We start from the raw sequence: 22,909 nt of genomic DNA on the forward strand, positions 1-22,909 counted from the left end.
GACACAGACCTACTAGAGAATGGACTTGAGGATATGGGGAGGGGGAGGGGTGAGATGTGACAGGGTGAGAGAGTGTCATGGACATATATACACTACCAAATGTAAAATAGATAGCTAGTGGGAAGCAGCCGCATAGCACAGGGAGATCAGCTCGGTGCTTTCTGACCACCTAGAGGGGTGGGATGGGGAGGGTGGGAGGGAGGGAGATGCAAGAGGGAAGAGATATGGGAACATATGTATATGTATAACTGATTCACTTTGTTATAAAGCAGAAACTAACACACCATTGTAAAGCAATTATACTTCAATAAAGATGTTTAAAAAAAAAAAAAAGAAAAATTATAGGTCAATCTCACCCATAAACATGGATGTAAAACTTTTAAAATGACATGTTATCAAGTCACATCAAGCAATACATAAAAATGATAGTATGCCATGACTGTGCGGCTTTATTTTACGAAAACAAGGTTAATACATATATATGAAAGCCAGTCAGTGTAATTCATCACAGTAATGGAATAAAAAAGAAAACCTGTATATAATCTAAACAGATGTAGAAAACACTTTTGAAAAACATATATTGTATATTCATTATAGAAAAATGTAGAAGACAGTGACTATAAGAGAACTCCCTTAACTCTGATAAAAAAAGTGTTTTTTAAAGCATCAGTTTAATGATGTTGATTCCTCTGAGATCAGTATCAAGACAAGGAGGTCCAGCAGAGCTCCTTCTATTCAACATCATTTGGAAGATTAAAATCAGTAAATTAAAACATGGATGTATAAATAAAATATGGGATTGGAAAAAAAGTTATTTACAGATAATGGTTGCATTTCTACATAAAATTTAAAATCCACTTGTGAAGTTCCAGAAAATACTTATTGGGATTTTGATTATGAGTGCATTAATTCTTAAAATCATTTTTGAAAAAATCATCAGCTTTACAATACTGAGTATTTCAATCTATGAAACATTTTCTCTCTCCATTTATTTAGATCATATTTTATTATTTCTGTTAATTCTTGCCTTGCATATTTTGAAGACATAATTTCAGATAGATATAAATAGTTTCCTGGTGAATTGAATTTATTATTTTGACATCTTTCTCTGTATCACTGATAATGCTTTCTCTTAATAGTCTAGTTTCTCTGATATCAATCTAGCTATATCAGTTTTCCTTTGGTTAGCATTTATAGGGTCTTCTTTTTCTTTTCGAGGTTTCTGTATCTTTTTATTTTAGACGTCTCTTGTAATAGCATAGGCTTATAACTTTCTTTATGTAGTCTGATCATATTTCTCTTATAATTGAAGCACTTATTCCATTTATATGTAATATAATTGCTATTTATATTGAAATCTACCATTTTTTAAGTGCATTCAATTTTTCCTGCTTGTTCTGTACTCCTATTTCCTTTCTCTTTCTCTCCAGTTTTATTGAGATATAATTGACATATAACATTATATAAGTTTAAGGTGTACAACATTATGATTTGATATATGTATATATTGAGAAATGATTACCACAGTAAGGTTAGTTAACACATCCAGTGCAAACCGTGTATCTGACAAGGGGTTAATATCCAAAATACACAAGGAACTTATACAACTTAATATCAAAAAAAAAATAGTCTGGTTAAAAAATGGGCAAAGGACCTGAATGGACATTTTTCCAAAGAAGAAACACAATGGATAACAGGTACATAAAAAGGTGTTCAGCATCACTAATCATCAGGGAAATGTATATCAAGACCTCAATGAGCTATCAACTCACATCTGTTAAATGGCTACTATCAAAAAGACAAGGGATAACAAGCACTGGTGAAGATGTGGAGAAAAGGGAACTTTTGTGCAGTGATGCTGGGAATGTAAACTGGTGTAGCCACTGTGGAAAACAATATGGAGGTTCCTCAAAAAATTAAAAATAGAACTACCATATGATCCAGCAGTTCCACTCTGGATATTTATCTGAAAAAAAAGAAAACACCAACTCAAAAAGATATCTGCATCCCAACGTTCATTGCAGCGTTATTTAAAATAGCCAAGATATAGAAACAACCTGAGTGTCTGTTGATGGATGAGTGGATAAAGAAGATGTGGTATTTATACACAATGGAATATTATTCAGCTATAAAAAAAAGAATGAAATCTTGCCATTTGTGACAACATGGATGGACATTGAGGGTATTATGCTAAGTGAAACAAGTCAGACAAAGACAGATACTGTATGATCTTACTTATATGTGGAATCTGAAACAAAAATACAAACAAAAATGAACTTAAAAACAAAAAACATTGGTGGTTGCCAGAAGTATGGAATGGAGGATGGAGGGAGTTGGTGAAATGGATGAAGGTGATCACAAGATACAAACATCCAGTTAAAAAATAATTCCTATAGGTATAATGTACAGCATGGAAATGACAGTTAATGATATTGTATTGCATATTTGAAAGTTGCTAAGAGAGGATATCTTAAAAGTTCTCATCACAAGAAAAAAATTTTGTAACTATATATGGTGATGAATGTTAGCTAGATTTATTGTGGTGATCATTTTGCAGTATATACAAATATTGAATCATGTTGTACACCTAAAACTAATATAATGTTACATGTCAATTATCCCTCAATTTGAAAAAAAAAGAAGAGATTAGGACACAGACATGCACAGAGGGAAGACCATGTGAAGGTATAGGGAGGAGATGGTCATCTACAAGCCAAGGATAGAGGCCTTAGGAGGAACCATTCCTGCTACCACCTTGATCTTAGATTTCTATCCTGCAGAACTGTGACAAAATAAATGTCTGTTATTTAAGCAAAAAGAGAAAAAAAATCACCACTGTGTTTTCCTTTAAGCAGCTATCAATCTACTCAAAGAATTTAAGGCTATGCCACAACTCACATATTATTAGTATTAATTGACAGCCCCCAACCAGAAAAAAAATGTAGCCCTTAATGTTAGCGCAATTAAAATTCTAATCCAGGAGTGGTAAGCCTGTTGAGAGACTGAGAGGCAACAAATTCAGTTCAGGGACATTTTCTGCCTATAAAACGACCCTGAGTATTAACCCTGAAATGAAATCAAGTTGAAAATTGATTGGGAAAAATCAGATGGGATAGTTATAACATATTTATTCATGATTTTATAGTTACTAAGAAATTAGAGGCTGTTTCTCTCATCACTATATCTCTAAAACAACAGATCCCATAGATGTTCTAGGACTAAGTAGAGGAGAACCAAAGTAGGATGCAGGTGGTATGGTTAATCACGTTGTCAAGGTTAGTTTTCTGTGCCTTGCTTTTTATCCCAAATCCTCATCTGTGAGATATAATTGTCCGAAGAATCTCGGCACAAAAATTACTCTGGGGATTCTGGGAGGATGTATAGCTTTTTCCAATAGTTTGGGATTCCTAGTGAAATCACCTCACCAACCTGGCCATGAAAGTCCATGGGTGAGTGGATGAGAGGATGGTGGTCAAAGAGATATTGTAAGAAAGGAGATGATGGAGGAATGCTTACCCTTTGTTTCACTTGCAGCATGTAAGAATATGCAAAATCTGTCGCAAAGCTGGATTTTAAAAGAAGCTTCGATTACTCATTAGAAACTAAAGTCAGTCAAGTTCCAGAATGCTAAGGGAATTCATGTGTTTTGAAATTGGTAGATTGGTGGAAATTTTATAGTGGTAGAGATCAGAGAGTCTTATTTGTCTTTGTATCACCTATGTTTGAAAAATAGGAAGCACTCAGTAAATGTTTGTGGAAAGGAAAGGGAAAGGGAGGGAAGGGGAGGGGACCATTTGTTTGTAAGGTTGCCTAAAAATTGCTGAAACTAATTAAAGGGAATTTAAAATAAAGATCAGATTGGAGGTAAAGTAAAATCTTTGTCATCTGTGGGTTATATGTCTGGAAATGTATCTTTTCTGAGCAAAGGGCAGAAGTGTATCAGTGAATGCGTATGTATCTGGAAATGTCAAAGCTTCTTTGAGAACAAGTGTAGATAATCTGTAGCCTTAAGAGTCTGGTTATTCTTTTGTGCTAAAATTATTTATAATATAAGTGGGGGTCATCACTGAGACTGGCCTGAAAAGTGATAAGTTCAAAAGGATATTTACAATTCCCATTAGGTGTTGATATGTCAAATATTGTCCAAATCTATATTCCAACAAATATAAAGTATTTTTAGAGTTTTCAATTGTTAGGTTTGTTGGGAATGAAACTGAAACTGGCAACATGGTAATATTATAAAATTTTCATGAGTTTTACCCAAAAGGTTGGTACATTTATAGCTATGTGTGTTATTCTGAAAAACTGAAATCATAGTTAATGGGCTGTATTATTACTTGACATTATTAAACTCAATAAGTTGTTAATTAATGAAGCTGATAAATTCACAGAAAAATGTTATGGACTCCTTTTTTTTAGGCCTTAAAAACATGCTTCCTGGAGTCCACATTCCACTTAACTGGACTCCCTAATTCATGGGAATGAGAGGAAAAAACATTTAAAAACTGCTTAGGCATTTAGGTTCCCAAACAAGAAAAAATAAATTACAAGCAGACAATAAAAGTACATTTCTGGTTCTAACTCTTTTTTAAGAAAATTTTATTTACATACACTAGAATCATGTAATGGACTCATTTAATTCACATACCTTCTTACCTCTTTCAGAATAGATTGACTGAATGACTCAGTCACTATGACAGCCATGGTCCATCTGCATCTCTGTGATTACCTGTCATGAACTATGGTGGACAGAGATGCCTTGCCATATCAGGTGGATTAGTTTGAGGGGGAGCTTATGAAGCTACAGGAATGAAGTGAGGCAGAGGAAGGTTATATGGACCATGAATTCATTTATCCTCATAGTTGAGCATAATGCCCAACATAGTTGAAATTATTAAAGGATAATTTAATAAAAACTGTGTGAATAAATGGAAAGAAGAAGGATGGAGGTAGGTTGACCTGACGTTAGACTTTCAGCTGAGAAAGCAAGATGTGGTCTCCATGGAATTTGATATTTTATAGTAATAAAAGTGAGCCAATCCTGATTCCAGCTGTTGATTTGAGTTTGGCAAAGGGCAGTATTTATCAGTTCAGGGAGGCTAGCAAGACTCACTCCAGAGGATTTGTCCATCAGCCTTTTCATGACTCCAAAAGCAATAGGTGGTGAGGCCTGGGATGGGGAGAGGGATATTGTCAAGAGCAAGGCAGAGTTCCGGGTTTTTAAAGACTCAATTGTTTTATCACTTTTAAGTATACTTTTAATTTATTTATTTATTTTAAATTTTTATTGGGGTATAGTTGATTTATAATGTTGTGTTAGTTTGAAGTATACTTTTAAAATTCAGGTATTGTAGCACTATATAGTAATATTAAGAAAAGTGTACATCTCTTAAACATTTAGTTCCATGAATGTTCACAAACTGAACAAACTCATGTAAAAAGACCTATCTCTCAATAAAGAGAGTATTACCAGCACATCAGGAAATCCTTTATATGCTCCCTTCTAGTCATTATTTATCCCTCTCCATCACGGTAACCACTGTCATGATTTCTAACATCATAAATTAGTTTTGCTGTATTTATAAGTCATAAGAATGAAATCATGCAATATACTATTTTGTGTCTGCCTTTACTTATTTATTTTTTCTTCGTATATTCATGGGATTCACCCATGTTACTGTACGCTGTAGTTTGTTCATTCTTATTTCTGTATAGTAATCCATTATTTTTATATAACACCTTTTATATATCCATTCTAATTGGATTGTTTCCAATAGCTTTTGGCTATTGCAAATAGTGTTGCTATGAACATTAGCATGAAGGTCTTTTGGTGAACATAAGTGCACATTTCTTTTGGCTGTGTAGCTAGGAGTGGGATTATGGTATCATAGGTTGTGTTTATTTATTTATTTTGATAGAGACTGTCAACTATCTTTCCAGAGGGGTTGTATAGGTCTCCAGTTTTTGAAAGGGAATCTTCTGCAGCTTGTAGTGTAGAAAACGGAGATCCAAATAAAGGCTGCACAGTAAGACTTGTTGACTGTCTCTCAGGTACTCAGGATCAGAAACACATGTGTTAAAGCCGGTTATCAGATAGGGAAGTACTGTGGGGGAAGGTCTCAACTGAGAAACACTAGGGAAATCTAACTGAAGACACGAGGGCGTGGCATCCTGACTCTCATATCAGTGATAATGACGCAAGCTACAGAGAGGTTTGCCTGTGGTCAGCGTCTTGGCCTAATTAACTGCGTGGTATATTAACTGAGTCCAGCTATTGCACAGACTTAGGCCCAAGCCTGAGCTAGGGACCTGAGAGAGTTAATTTCCTGTCTCATCGCTGCATGGCTCTCTGTGACTGCAGCAGCTCACTAACCATCACCGTAAGTGCACCATGTACTTCCACATCTAGGAGTCCAGATAACCCCATTCCCTGAGAAAGAAGCAGGTTTCTCTCCACCTCGGTCTAAGACTTTGTTCCTCATATCCTTCCCACAATATTGGCTGTGAGGACACGTCCGTTCCCTTTTAGGTAAACTACCCACTTGGGAGTGCTCTGGTTAGTTTACAGCCTGATGAAGAAATTACAGAAGTCTTCTTAAGTACGTTTCTTAAAACGTGGGTTATTTAATCTCATCATTGTTGTGGTACGAAAATGTTCTAATGAATTTAATTTTGAAATCAGTAGACAATGAGGGAAGTAGAAAATCCACTGTACACTTTTATCTGATATGTTACTTCCTATAAAGTTTTGTTGACTTCAGGGAGAGTAAACTGAGTCTGAGATAGGTGATGAGGGGTCTACACCTTCCTCAAATTAAGGGAGGATGCATGCTTCACGTAGGGTAGCAGTTTGATGATATGTACACTATTCCTACAGACTCACTCTCCTCTCTCTGCTCTGTCCTTGGCAGAGGAGGAAAGGCCAATATACTCCCTGTCTCACATGCATGGCTCTTTCCTACAGCAGGACTCATATAAGAAAACGTTTCCCGCATCGCTAGGAAAGTTAGGGTGCAAATGTCATTTCGGTTAGTTTTGTGTCAGACTGAGTACTTCCATACTGGGAAAGTGACGTTTAAGGAATGAAGAAGGAGATGATAGTTGGGAGAGTCAGGTGACTCATTTGAACAGCCTAACTAATGGTTAATATACAAGCTTTGGCATCAGGAAGCTCTTGGTTTTAATTGGTGTTAATCCTGGCTCTGCCAGTTACTAGTCGAATAAGTTGAGTAACTTGTTTAATAGTTGGTAACTGTAGTACTTTGTTTAACTAGTTGAGTAACTGTGTAAGGCAGTTTACTTGCCCTCTGAGTTTCCTTTCCCTGGCTGAGAGAATTCGATAGGATAATGAGCATCAAGTAGTTACACTAAATGATATACCCAGGTAGTGGTAGTGGAGTGGTCTGCCCTATACGCACCTGTCAGGGGTGCAGTGCCTGAGGAGAATTTTAAAATAATAATACCTACTAAAAGTTGGGTTATAATTTATTATCACTATGTACCATAAATTCTAGACAATTTCAGTAACAAAGTACTCCACCCCACCAGATAACCCACTGCCATCATTTCTGCCACTTCTACCACTGAGCAGTTAGAAGATATCAGTCTCTCTTATAAGAGATACTAATATGTATATGTATTTTCTTGGAGTTCCAAGTGAGATTGGATGATAAGACAATCTCAGCCCTAGCTTCTCAGTGCTCTGTATGGGTGTATAGAAATTAGGTTACAGAAGACCTCATATCTTTCTATGTGAAGATACAGACCACAGCTGTGGATTAATTCCTGAGTTTTGTCCATTCAAAAACTCCATAGAATAATTTAATGGCCAAAATAAGTAAAATTTAAAATTCTCTCTTGACAAAAACAGTCTGATGTCAGTAGTTACACTATTCCAAATCTTTCTTCCGAAGGAATAACATTGTTCATCTTCAATATTCCACTGAGGACAGATGGATTGTATATCTCTCAGAGAAATAACTCAATCATCTCAAAAAAAGTATTCACTATTAAACAATTAAAATAAGTATTTGCTGAAGGTAACTTTGTATCTTTCTGTTTGAATGCGATTCAAAGGCATAATTAGCTCTGAGAGGAAGCAATGCGGTTATCACTCAGAGAAGTGTTCTCACATTAATCTTTTATTAGATAAAATATTCTTTCTATCCTTGCTTTTCACGCTGCAGATAGAATGTATTCAAATAGACCTTAATGCCTAACTTTCCTTCCTTTCATTTTCATGGATCTGGATTAAGATTGATGTTCATAGTTTTCTTGAGGAAAAAGTTTAACTTTTACTGTCTAATTTACTAAGTCCATTGTAGCTGCATAAATTCTACAGCACATCTAAAACACCCATTAGTTGATGCTTTCTCCCCCTTTGGTTACGTGTGCAATGAATTGTGTAAAGAGTAAAAATCTCAATACCAAATGAAAAATCAAAAGTAATTTACTTTTTTTTTTTTTGCTGTGGTACTCTTTTTCCTCTAGGCACTGAAGCATAGGTATTACTCCTGCACTGTGGTGATGTAACATTATGTTTTCTAAACCTAAGTGGCTGTCTTGTGGTTTACTTGAAGACACAGGTGTTAGACTTTATTCTTCTTGGTAACAGCAAAATGAAAATGAGTTAAAATCTCCAATGGACACTTGATTGCGAGAAATGAGAACCTCCAAGTTTTGTGCAGACATAGCAATTTTAATAGTTTATATTCATGTTATCAGAGATTAGTTTTAGTTTCCAGCACTTAGCCTTTGGGCCATTTGAGACAAAATTTTTTATTGGTCTAGGCTGATCACCTTGAAAGAAAAAAAAATCCCCAAATTTGATAGGAAACCTCAAGTCTTCAATGATAGTTTTAGTGACTTCAGTGCATTCTCAGGTGTAGGCTGAAGACCCTCTTTTCCTGCCCTATTCAGCTAGCTAAATGCCTGTTAGACCATACCACTAGAGGAGTGAGAATCTGAACTTGCTCTCCTGTTGTCAGCTAGTCTCACACGTTTATCTCAAAGTGAAAATTTGTCACTACTTTCCTATTTAATTCAATTTTTGATATCATTCTCTGTTTCTAGAGTAGAGATTGATTTTCATCTTTGGAATATTCTAACATAGACTAAAACATTTTGAATCAAGAGTTTTTACTTGTAGCTCTCAAATATTATTTAGTGGTACAAAGTGTTTTGGAAGTGCACAACCAGACCAAACCTTATCAATATATTTGAAACAAAAGCTGAGTTTTCCATACTACGTCTCCCCCTAAAGTTTCCTTACAAATCTGGTAAGGATATAAGCATCAAGAGCAAAATAACTCTGACTTTCTATTTTTTTCTTTATATTATTTTTAAGAAGGAAGAAAGAGGTGGAGCCAGTCATCCAATACATGGCAATTTCTCAGAGGGAGAGACTTAATGCTGTGTTCCTAGATGTCACAGCTCTCTGGATAAAGGGAAAATATAGTCCTGTTCCAGTCCTGATGGTGCCATACCCTGCATCCAGGATGACTATGAGAATGGTAAGGACATAAGAATTTACTCTTACCTGTTCCTTACAAAATTCATATGGAGGCAAGTTGCATGCTTACTGTCTCAAGCCTAGAAGAAGGAAAAAGAACATGGGAATCATGTATAGAAGCGTTTGGAGTTTAGACTTGGCAGTGGTAAATATCACTTCTCTTTATATTTCATTGGCTAAAAAGGCATTAACAACTAAACCTAACTGCAAGGGAAACTGTAACATGTAATCCAGTTGTGAAGGCAAGAAGAAGAAAAACTAGATTTTCAAACTAGCTATTCTTTGCTCTGGAGCACGAGGTAACTTCGAAAAGTTCATGTCAGCCTTCATGGGGACAAGAAACTATGGAAGGAAAAAGTAGAAGCTGGTAGTCCAGTTAGATGACTATTAAAGTAGTACAGCCAGAAAATGATGGCTCCTGGGACTAGAGAGATAAAAGTAGAGGTGGTGAGAAGCTGTTGGGCTCAGGATATGCTTTAAAGATAGGGTCAAGATGACCCTATCTTGCTGATGGATTAGATATGGGATGATAAGAAAAGAGAAAAATCAAAGGTTATCATGTTGGCATTAGAAAGTGGTTAAAGGGTAGTGCCAATTTTGAGATGAGAGAGACATGGGGATGGGCAGATTTGTGTTTTAGGTGCGAGAAATCAAGAATTCTCTTTTTGAACTTCCTACCAAATATTTAAATACCAAGAAGGTAGCTGTATAAATGAGTCTGAAACTAAGAGAAGAAGTAAGTGATGTTGTTACACACGTGGACATCATCAGTATATACAGTCAAATTGGATAAGATTATTTTGATAGGAAATAACCATTTTAGGAGTAAGGGTTAGGGCACTGTAACATTAAGAGAAAGAGGAGTCAGTAAATATAATCAGTGAATGGGGAAATTTCCATATGAATTTGATATTTTTAAAGCTGAGTGAAGAAAGTTTTTCAAGAAGGAAAATATGTTCACTTTGTCAAATATTATTGTACTGGAGGACCAGACAAATCGAGGCAGAAGTGATCATTGGATTTAGCAAGATGCAGTCATTGTGACTACAACTAAAGGAATTTCAAAGTAGTGGTGGGATCAAAATGTTAAAGAGAAAATTGGAGCATACCTACAACTCTTTCAGGGATTCTTGCTATAAAGGGGAGCAGCTGATAAAAAGTATGAGGGCATCAGAGAGACTTTAAAAATAGGAAATATTATAGCATGTTTGTATGTTATTAGAACTGTAAAGAGAGTAGGAATTATGATGTGGGAGGAAGAGGAGATACATTCCTTGAATAGGTGAGAGAGTGTGGTCCAGTGCACATTTTGAGGAACTGACCTTTGAAAATGGGCATGGACAGGACAAATGTTGAGATAGTAGGTAAACAGAGTCTGTGGGTTCTTAGATGTAATGCTGGGAAAATAAGTCTTTTTCTTCTGATTGTGCCCTTTCTTTCAGATAAATAAGAAGGGAAGTCGAGAGCAAAGAGTGAGGAGGGATGGTTACCTATTGGAGGAGAGGAAAAGTTCCCTGTAAGTGAAGAGACTTATGTACTACACAAGAGTTCTCCAAGTACTGAGTTCTCTGGGACGTTATTAGTTATTGCTAAATACCTGTACACTCTCTTTAGTATCATGCATTCATTACTGGAGATGTGGGACAGAGTAATTCAATGCATGGATTTTGAAGGCTCTTTTGGATTGAAGATTGTATTAGCCAAATTTTCTTTTTTGCACCAACTCTTGCATTCTGCAACAGTATAGCAAGGATTTATTGCACCCAATTAAATGAAGACATCATTCTTGTCCTCAAGGAGGTGACAATCTTATTCATTCCATTCATGGAGGTGAGGTGATCTTTAGGATTATTATTTCAGAGTTTTAAAAAGTAGTGAAAACAAATTGGTGCCTGCTATGATCTGAATGTGTCCCCCCCCTCAAATTTATATGTTGACATTCTAGTGCTCAGTATGATAGTATTAGGAGGTACAGCCTTTATGAGGCTTTAGGAGGTGATTTCTGATTTCAGTGTGTTCAGTAGGTAGGTTGCTGAAGTATGTCCAGCTTCTCTAGCAGCTGATGGCCCTCAGGTTCCCCTGGCTCTCCCCTTGTGCACCTTTATAGTGGAGAGTTTTCATTGAGACACCTCCTCATGAACAGCTTTCCTTGGAACCCTAGAAAGTAAGTTTTTGGTATATTGCAGATGCTGGATTTTCAGCAAGTTATACTAGTAAGAAACCACAGTGACTTCTCTGTCATCCAGCAAGCCACGGATGTGTCCCCTCTATTGAAGTCTGGATCTCAGCCCTGGCGCGGCTGCTTCCTTGGGTGTTCAATCTCACCCTGAGATCTGTTCCTTATATCTGCTATTCCTACGTTCCTTAGCGTCCTCATGCTTGCTTCCCATTCCTTCCTAACTCCAACACCCTGCTATGGTCAATCCTTTATTTTAAACTTTTCCCCTTCACATTACTATGTAATTCCTAGCTCCTGATTGGACACTAATGGATAGAATTATCTCCATTTTACAAATGAAACTCATGTCAGAAAGCAATATAAATTTGTGCAAAATCAGACAGGTAGCAAGTGAATAACTGGGATCTGGGTACCAGCAGTATGAATTCAGAGCCTCTGCATATGCCACTGTGCTAAACTGCCTTGTACAGGAAAATAGAATGAATATACTGTGTTCTATGAAATAACCAGCTGAGTGATACAAAGCACCTTTTTTATTCTTAACTTGGGGGTGACATCTAAGCCATTACATATGTATGTTAGAACTCTATGATTCCATAGATTTCCATCACATATATTCTGAACTGCTCACTTGCTATGATTCCTTATCTTTTCAATGGAGAAGTAGTATTAAATCATTTAAAATCTTTACTTAGATATCAAGCCCCCCATTCATGTTAATTTCTCCACCTGTTGTCATCTCTGTTTTTATTAGGTAAATAAACACTTTGTGGGAAAATTTTCTGTGCATGTATTATTTTCTGTACATATATTACTCAGTTATACAGGTAGCATGTAAATTTTGGAGTGTTTCCTCAAACCATACTTACAATTAACCATACAACCAGGTCACCAATGGTAAAATCTTGGAACAAATAATGTGTTAATTGTGACTTTTTGACACCTTATTATTATTCTGCATTTGTAGTATGAAAAAAAGGCTAAATATTTAAAGGAATCAGAATGATAGGGTGAAAACTCAGATTAATTAGAGGTGATGGTTATTAAGAGAGAGAGAGAGAGACAGAGAATGATCCCTCCGTGTTAGGAACAAATAGTCTTGATTTCATCCTCAGCCTTTCTGGAATTGTTTACTTGAAAAGGCAAAAACTCCATGAGACTTTGGGCTTTCTCTATTTCCTAGTATACTTTGCTCTTTATGTTTGGTTTCTCCAAAACACTGAAGAAATACTAAGCTTAATATTAAGAAATATTAAGTCAATTATCTCTCCCACTTTCAACAATAACAGCAAATCAATAGGTTCATTCCTGTAATTTGTAACTTTGCATACCTCTTCAGGAAACTTACAGGTTTTTATTTTTTTCAATGAAAACCAAAATATTGTAATTTGCTGGTTTGAAGAGAAATGATTGAATTCTGAACTGTACCACCGAAGAGTATGAATCAGTAAGCCGAGTTCCCATCTGATAGCCAAGCGAACACTGCATCTTCTAGTGTGTAACCTGGCTCTGTAATTCATTATTGTTACCATCATTATATCCTCAATGTGACAGCTTTAGTTTTCTGAAAAGGATTTAATTGGTTAAAAAACAAATCCCCTATCCATTTCCAAGGAGCAAGCACCTGTTTTGTTCTTTCTCTCAGAGGGGGAGGATGGAAGTCAAAGCAGGAGTGCTCATGGAGACATTCGAGGGCCCTGTGGAGTGGAGATGCACCTTTTTGACCTTTTCATCTGTCTTTTCATTCCTCAACAGAAAGATTCCACAGTGACAACTGGGAAGCTTACATGAAGCAGAACTGAGTTCCTGTGGTTAGTTATATGCGGTATCAGAAACAGAATTCCATGGTAAGTAGATCACCTTGAGTGTAGTATTTTTGAATATAATTTAAAGATCTCTTGGTTGCATTTATTTTTTGTTGGGTGTATATGTGTGTATTCTGAACATATGTTTACATACGGGTATAAAGTGTGTGTGTCATGCATTAGTTTATGTTTCTATAAACACAAAATGCCTAAGGTGTGGTTCAATCATGGGTCACCTATATACTGGTTATTTTGATTTTTTTCTTAACCATACCCGAAGGATATTATTTTTATCCATTTTCCCATGAATAAACCCATGTAAGTGATGTGAGGGATTTTTTTTCCCCCATTTTGTATTTTTTCAGTTAATTTTAACTTCATTATTAAGATGAATTGTAATGATGTTTAAAACCCCAGAGGCAAACTGGCTTCATTTGATTTCTTCTGGTAGATGAAAAAAAATTGTAGCTGTTTCTATCTTCTGTGAAATGTGCGCTGTGCTTTGTGCTTACATTTTTAATGTGCCTTTCAAAATAAAGTTGACTTGGTTCTTTCTTTTAAAATATAAAACAATAAATATTTTATAAGGAAAGGGATAGTTTTTTTTTTCTTTTTTGGGGTATAAGCAAACTGAAACAGTAAAAATAATCTCACCCTATTAACCGGTTGAAAGCAAACAATACTGTTTTTAATTAGTTTGAGCTTCCAAAAAATATTTACTTTGGGTTGTATCTTGTTAGGCATGTGCTGTCTCTGAAAGTTTTGTCTTGGAACATCATGAAGTCTGTTCCCTGCTGAGGCTTTTGTTCTCCCAAACGAAAAGAAGGGATACAAGTAACAAATACTATCTGGAATTTACTCAAAGGAATTCATTCAAACAGACATATTATAGATGTATCATGTCATGATTTTCCTGGAGGAATTTCAGGTGCCCTCATGAAAAAATATGACACATTTTCATGCATTATGGCAGCTTTCTGTAATATAAACTTTAATTCATACGAAGAAAGGTGGCCGCTGTTTGCCAAGCTCCCTGTTCAGGCCTTAGGAGCAGGAACAGAGTTATCTGGATATTACTCCCTGTATTACATAGAACTTGTCCTCTTCCATTCATTTATGTAGCACACATTTATTGAGCACCTTCTCTGTACCTTGTATTGAAGGAGATAAAAACATGAATTAAGCACAGACCCTGCACTCAATGAACTTCAGGTCTAATGGGAGATATGGACAAGTGCATATTGTTTATATTCATGGAAGCAAAGAAGGAGAAGGAGAAGAAGAAGAAGGAAAAAAAAGGAAGAGGAGGAGGAGGAGAGGTAAGTGTAATGTGAAAGGAATGTAAGAGTTTGTAGGATCTCTTGGGAGGGGAACTTAAAGACCATTTCTTCTCTGCAGACAGCATTGAATACTGCATGGGATGACTTTTTTCTGTGATAGAGTTTAATCTCACCTGAATTTTAGGGAACAGAGGCATTTTTGGTTGCTGCTGCTTCTTCATCTTTTCTCTCTCTAGGCCTGTGACTTTTATGAACTAAAGGGGCCCCTCACCCACCCTTTTGGTAATAATCTCAAGCCTGCCTTGCCAGCCTAATTATTAGCAAATTGCTCTTGCTAGATCAATGGGCATGCTCTCAAGTCTAATAAGAATGAAAAAAGTGTTCAAAGCTGAGATATTTTTAGTCTTAACAGAGAGATTGATTTTCTATGAGATTCTGAATTAACTTAAAAAAATTTCTTTTAAATTCCAGCTAACATTTCAGGTTTGAGGCTCACCATATGAAGGAATGTTTTCTTGGATACCCCTCCTTCTCTAGCTAACTTCTCATCATTTCTCATGCTTGGGAACTCATTCACGCTTTCTTAGTAAATGTAACATCCTAACGTTATCAGCTTTTACTATATTTTTTAAAAAGTGCAACTCAGATATGTATCATGTATCATGATTCTGTAGGCTGGCTAGATGTTTTGGGATGTAATAGATCACACTAGAATGGCCTCACTAAGATGCTTGGGAACTCAGCCGGAGAAGCTGTGATGGCTGGGATCTCTTTGCATGGCTTCTCATTATTTGGAGGCAGTATGTGTCCCATAGCATGCAAGAAAGGGCAAGCCCCAAGGCACACTTTTTTTTTTTTTTTAATAGTAATCTTTTATTTATTTATTTATTATATTTATTTTTGGCTGTGTTGGGTCTTCATTTCTGTGCGAGGGCTTCCTCTAGTTGTGGCAAGCAGGGGCCACTCTTCATCACGGTGCGCGGGCCTCTTCACTATCTCGGCGTCTCTTGTTGCGGAGCACAGGCTCCAGATGCGCAGGCTCAGTAGCTGCCAATGCACACTTTTGAAGACTCTACTTCTGGCATATTGGCTAGTGTCCAATTAACTGAAGCAAGGCATAAGACCATACTCAGATTCAAGAGTTGGAGAAGAAGACTGCATCTCTTGACAGGAGAGGTGGCAAAGTCACATTGCAAAAGACCATGCATACTAGGAACAAATATGAGGCCGTTACCACTACACTTTGCTACACCAATTCACCCCTGGAGGTCAGCAGGAGGTAGACTCACAAGAGGAAGATATTAGGGGATAGACATTCTTGTACCTTAAAGGGCTCCAAGTGTAGATGGACTTCCCTTCCATTGCAAGTTTCATCAGCCTGCAATTCATTACCCCTTGAAGGTTTTAGAAACTGTACTAGACTAGATGTTGACAGGAGCACTCATGGCCAAGAGGGAGGCTCCAAAGCCAGAGTGGAGCTTCTTACAGAAAAAAGAAATATGGGCACAGGATAAGATGAGCAGACAGAAGTTGATTTTATTCTGATACTATTCCCAGCAATGAGGTAGAGAGCCCAGGGCAAGTCTGGATCCTTAGCCTCACTGGAACAAACGGCAGAGGGTTTTAAACCCTGAGGGTGAGCTAGTGGAAAAGTACTGGATGATGTGAGAGAGCAGGTTGATCACCAGGGTTTGTGAGCACGTTTAGTTGTTCCTGAGTGTGCAAATTTTTTTTTCTGTGATTAGTCAAACTGTGTTTGCTAATTGGCACCCATGGAAGTTCAACCTACCCTCCACAGAAACTGGGAGAGTGGGACACTTTATCCTTCAGTGTTTACTTTTCAAAATGATTCCTAGGTCCTTGAGAAAAACATTTCCTGGGTTGTAAAACTGACAAGAGTCTGGGAGAAGATTTACATACAATTCAAAGGGGCAGAGAAAGGATTTACAATGACAGGTTTTCTAAAATAAATGCTCTAAGAAAAGGGAAGTCAGGGACCTAGAGTCAGAAAGAAGCCCTGTTTAATCAGGCTGAGGGGATGGTTAAAATAATCTTGATTAAGCTGTCCAGAAGCAAAATACCCTGTTTTATACCTCTGCACAGGGTTGCCTGAGCAAAACATCTTCTTCACATAATCACTGTCAGAGAGGAGAATATTTTAACCAGTTTAATATTTTAATAACTGTTCAAAAAGTTTTTAAGGATTTTTAGGGGAAAAAAATCTCTGTTTCTATGTATAATTCATTTTTTTTCTTTTTTTAAATTTTTTATTGGGGTATAACTGATTTATAATGTTGAGTTATTTTCAGGTATACAGCAAAGTGAATCTGTTATACAAATACATATATCCACTCTTTTTTAGATTATTTTCCCATATAGGCCATTACAGAGTATTGAGTAGAGTTCCCTGTGCTATACAGTAGGTCCTTATTAGTTATCTATTCTTTATATAGTAGTGTGTATGTGTCAATCCCAATCTTCCAATTTATCCCTCTTTCCACGTCCCACTCCAGTAACCATAAGTTTATTTTCTACAACTGTAACTGTATTTCTGTTTTGTAGATAAGTTCATTGGTAGCTTTTTTTTAGATTCCTCATATAAGAAAGATCATATACTCGTCTTTCTCTGTCTTACTTCACTCAATATGAGATTCTATGCTATTTTCTAATGAATAGTCAATGTCTCTCACCTGAATATTTCTCTGGGTCTCTATGCATTTCTGACACAGTGATGTATCTATGGTGGGTATCATTTACTGAAATACCCATGAATGGCCAGGTAGCTGACATGTGCTCTATAGAAGAGGAAAATGAGGTTTAGAGACATTAGATGATTTGCCTAAAGTTTTATAGATCAGTACAACAAAGATGGGATTTCGACCAAAGTGTGTTTGACCACAGTGCCTAGGCTCCAAGAACTTCTCTAACAAGCCACTCTCAGTGTGAAATCTGGCCCTGGGTTACTTTGAGGGGTGCCCAAACTCTGTCTTAAATATTCTTTAACTTCCTGTTTCTTTCTCATTTTCACCACAGTCTGGCATCCATCCTTCCAAAACAGTTACCGTTATGCCTCCTGGCCTATGAAAACCAGATCTCAGGTAAGGTCCTGATGTCTACCTTGCAAAGGTATTGGATTGGGTATCTTTTTAATTGGGAAATGAAATGTTGATGTCCTATGAAGGAAAATTTAATCACCAGTAAAGTGGGTGAGGAAAGCATTGTTTTTGTTTGTTTACTTTCCTTGTTTGTTTTTAAACTAGTGGGGTGAGGAGGAGAGGGGAGAAGGTACCCTATCCACGGTGACTGAAGACAGCTCAGTACACCCAGCAGAGTGTAAAGCTATATATAGCCTTGCCAAGCTAGTACAAGATGTTCTAGAGGAAACATTCATATGCTCTGAGGAGTTGCATTTCTTTCTTTTTTTTTTTTTTTAAACATCTTTATTGGAGTATAATTGCTTTACAATGATGTGTTAGTTTCTGCTTTATAACAAAGTGAATCAGCTATACTTATGCATATATCCCCATATCTCCTCCCTCTTGCACAAGAGGGAGAAGTTGCATTTCTATCAGTAGGAGAATATTAGTTTTTTTTAACTGTCTTGATGCAAGGAGATTTCTTAATTAATTAAAAGTGTCACGAGTACTGTTTTCTTCTAGTTGAAGTTGATGTCCCATCCAGTCTTAATGTTGTTAGTAGCAGGTCTATTCTTAAAACCATCCCTAAAAAATAATTAGCCACCTCACCAGAAACTGCTAGAACATTCCCTCACTTTCTAGAAATTCTGTTTCATGTCATTCTTGTTTGGAACTTACCAGGGAATTAACAGTTTGCTAGTTCCTGCGAGTGGTGGAAAGAATGAACAGTGAACATGGATGTAAATATCACACTCATTTGTTTCAGGAATGGTAAAGCCAAGACTTAATTTGATAGTTAGGACAGGGAAGGAAACAAGATCCTTCTCCCCTCCTTTGATTCCCCCATATTTTATTTCTGAAATAAATACCCCATAAATAATAGGCCAGGAAATAGGATAATAAAATGGTTCAATTTTATAAATGATGATATGTAGGAAGCACGATAGAACTGGTGACTTCCTTTTAAGTTTTGGTTAAACCATTGGAGGCTTTGCTGCCCAGGAGGCAGAGATGTTGGCTCTGCCCTAATTATCTCAACTGGTAAGTCTGTTTGGCCCCCAGGAAGGTGGCCAGATAATATAGAATGCGGACATTACTCTGCTCAGCTCAAACTGAGAAAACTGCTTTCCAATGCTTTTGTGGAAGGCAGAGGCTGACGGACTCACCACCATTTTAGCCTCCCTCTTACCGTGATCCCAAGTCAAGACCCCAGCCATAAACATCATCCATCTGGCACCTTCCAGGATTAAAAGAAAACCCAATAGTTCCACATCTGTGAAGATTCTGGTTACAATGAGCTGCAAATCATTCAGTAGCTTTGCTTTGGGGACCTCACAAGACAGAGAAGTAGCTCAGAAGATACTATTTTTAGAGTTCATCTCACTCATCATCTAGGCTGTGGTAAGAAAATTGTGATTAGAAATGCTCCAGAGAAGAAAAAAGGGGCATTCACTCATCTTTGGACGTTTCAGAACTCAAATTCTGTTTCCTGCAAGTTGCTGAATCCTTTCTAACTGGGCTTTGTGGGGATATCACCAGGGAAAGGGAAATGAGACAGGCACTCATAAGTCATTATTTCTGAAGAATGTCTGCTCATATAATCCCTTTTGGTCTGGGCACCATAACTCAGACTCACAGCCCTCCGTGGCAGGTGGGACAGTAAGGCATTAACTCTTGGACAGGAGACTTGCTTCATATGTGATTCCTTCAAAACAGTGGGTTATAGGAAACTGTGTCCAGGATGAATTAACTCCTACTTTGGGGTGTATGGAGGTACAGAAAGTGGTATGAAATTGTGAGGACAAGAGGAGGGGGAAGGGTAAACTGGGAGGAAGTGAGAGAGTGGCATTGACATATATACACTACCAAATGTAAAATAGGTAGCTAGTAGGAAGCAGCTGCATAGCACAGGGAGATCAGCTCGGTGCTTTGTGACCACCTAGACGGGTGGGATAGGGAGGGTGGGAGGGAGACGCAAGAGGGAGGAGATATGGGGATATATGTATATGTATAGCTGATTCACTTTGTTATAAAGCAGAAACTAACACACCATTGTAAAACAATTATACTCCAATAAAGATGTAAAAAGAAAAAAGAAAAAAAAAGAAAACTCCAGACCTACAGCAATGTATCATTCTTATTAGGTTACAAGAGCCTCCCAAAATCCCCAACTAAATTGTTGATTGTTACAGACCATCATAACAACAGGAGAGGGAGTTTCACTGAAGAACCAAATATTTAACCTGCCAACACATTTATTTTACATTAGCTGCTAACGCTCTTCCCCATGATATGTTGATACAATCCATCTGAGTAAAGGATATAACAATATAATTGATGGCCTCAACATTGTAATCAGGTCAGTAAACTGCCTGATTTACTGACACTACGTGTCAAATTGTCACATACTAGGTAAAGGCAGGGGTCAGGAAACATGTTTTTACTAACTAAAAATGCTATTTGCCAATACAAAGAAACAACCATTATAACTTGTTTTTCATTGCCCTTTATGGCATATAGTTTAATCTGCATGATTTCTGCATTAATAGGCAAAAATATTTAACTGTTTGTGGGCAAATAAGGAAGTCTCCATTTTCTATAGGAGGAATTAGAGGAATGGTCTAACAAAGGGGGTGTAACTAGGTATCTGACCTCAAGAAAAAGGAGTTCAAGAAACAGAGTTCAGTTAGGTCTTTGAAGAGTTAATGGAGAATCCATTTCTATGGCAGTGGCTGAGATTGTAGCTGGGTCTCTTTGCTGTGATCCAAGCAGTAAGAAACATAGAAATGCAGTAGGATAGGGCTTTCTTCCAACCACTGTCTTTCTTCCATACATGCATACACCCAGTAACATGCAACTACAATGCTTCTTGGCATAGACAACATCCCCCTTATCTAATATATTTAACCGGAGAAAGGATATTATTTTGTAAGAGCAACCTTTGTAATATAGAGGCTACATGACTCACCATGATCCAACACTTTCTCTTCTATCAAAGTAGGTCCCTTTGGGAAAGATATACTTAGAAAATCATGTTTTATATTCCTATGTGGACTTTTTAGTGACAAAGTTAATTTTACCCATGAGACTTATTTTGTGAATATGTTTTTATGTACAATCATTTTCTAAATGTACTGGATTTAGCATAGCTGAGGTGATATGACTATCTTATCAAAGAAATAGACTTTTGTCATGCAAAGCATTCCTTTGGGATCGATGACTTTCAAGTATCTTTAATTATTGCAAGGACTCGATACACATTCTCTTTTAGATAACCTTTCATCTCCCTACCAAGATGCTTGCTTGTACTTATATCCATCTGACAGATTTTCATCCAGTTCTTAAAAATAAGGACCTCTCTTCTTATCCCAGCTTATTTCTTCATCAGTTCCCTTAAATCCATCTCCTTCCTCATCCATACAGACATTCCATTTACAAACCTTTACCCCTCCCACATCATGAAATTATCTTCTGTACTGGCTCATTTTCCTCATCTTTTAGGAGACTCAAATGTATCCCATTCTCAAACTACCTATCTTGACACTGTGTTTCCTACCTGACACTGTATAAACTGTCATCTCATGTAATTTCTTACTCTGTCTTTACTCCTTTCTTCCTATAATATTAACTGTATTATTTACCTTTTACTCCTAAATTTGCTGTGACTTGCTTTTAGCCTCCCACACTCTTTGAAAACTGCTCTTGAAGATTATGAACTAACTTCTAATCACCAATTCCAGTGCACATCTTCCAATTTGCAGCTTCCAGGCTTCTGTTGTGCATGCTTGCCTGCTCTATGGGCTTGGTGTTGTACTTCTCCCAATTGCCTTCCTCTGTCTGTGACTATTTATGCTCCTCCCAATTTTTCAAGTGTTGGTGAAGCCCAGGCTTCTGACTTTTGCCCAATGTCCTTCTAATTTTACATATTCTCCTTTAGTGGTATCATCTAGCTCCAGCCCTTTCCTCCATGGCTCCCAATGCATATCTTTAGGCTACGCTTTTCTTTAAGTTGCTCTAGGTAAGCTTGCTGGACATTTAGATGTCCCACACACTCCATAAACTCAATATGTCCCAAACTAAACTTATTAATCCCTCCAACTAGAATTTAGAATCACTATTCCACCAGCATTTTTTTAGAAATTCATAAGTACCAAAATTTATAAAGAATAATTTAGCAATTGCTATAATATCTGAGTGGTAGAAAGATACGTTTTTGGTCCAGGTTCAGGGGCAGGACAGTGTTATCCGCATTCCCAGTTTTATATAAGAAGACTAGATCTCATTTCCTACTGTATTCAAAGAAGCCCTACAACTCCTGACTTTGCATGGATATAAAACCCCAGCCTTTAATTAAGGACTATCTTTCTAGTTCCTCCTTTGTCCTAGCTTTCTCTTATTACCTCCCTCAAACCTCATCCCAAACTTCATGAACAGCAATCTGGCTCCTGGAGATTTTTTAAAAATTAAATATAGTTACCCAGAATTCTGTGTATTTGCAGTGTTTGTGTATGAAGAACTGATGGGGAATGGAGGGAGGTATTTTTGTATCTGCTTTGCTTGAATTGTTACTTTACATGGAAACACCAACAGGCACCCAGTGAGTCACTGAGTCCCAGACAAACTTTCCTGACTTCATTATGCAGTCGTCATCCTACATTCTTACAGTAACAGAGTTAATTTTTAATTAGTCATCAGAGTAGTAACTGGCATGAAGTAGCCTACAGGCATGAAAAGCAAAAAATGACTAACAGCCTTCATATCTTTGAAATATTAACTAATCCATTAATTTTACCTGTTAAAATCAACTTTATTGAAGAATAATATTTATAGTCAACAAAATGAACCCATTTTAAGTATGGAGTTCAGCGAGTTTTTAACTCACTGGATCCCCATACTAATTAAAAGAAGGAATATTTTTACCACACCCCAAATTTCCCTCATGCTCTGTATTAATTTGCTAGGATTGCCATAACAAAGCATTACAAGCTGGGTGGCTT

At 37.0% G+C, this 22,909-nt stretch overlaps 1 long non-coding RNA gene across 1 annotated transcript in view; it reads left to right on the forward strand.

The window, feature by feature from the left end:
* The first annotated feature begins 335 nt into the window (after nucleotides 1–335).
* LOC309622539 overlaps nucleotides 336–22,909 on the forward strand; it is a 65,222-nt gene continuing 42,648 nt past the window's right edge. The window contains exons 1-3 of the long non-coding RNA XR_014240952.1: nucleotides 336–9,512; nucleotides 10,954–14,814; nucleotides 17,809–17,873. This is a non-coding gene — a long non-coding RNA (uncharacterized lncRNA). The remainder of the gene's footprint in view (nucleotides 9,513–10,953; nucleotides 14,815–17,808; nucleotides 17,874–22,909) is intronic.

This window comes from Balaenoptera borealis (genome assembly GCF_965194805.1).
Source record: "Balaenoptera borealis genome assembly, chromosome: 2".
Classification (NCBI taxonomy): Eukaryota; Metazoa; Chordata; class Mammalia; order Artiodactyla; family Balaenopteridae; genus Balaenoptera; species Balaenoptera borealis.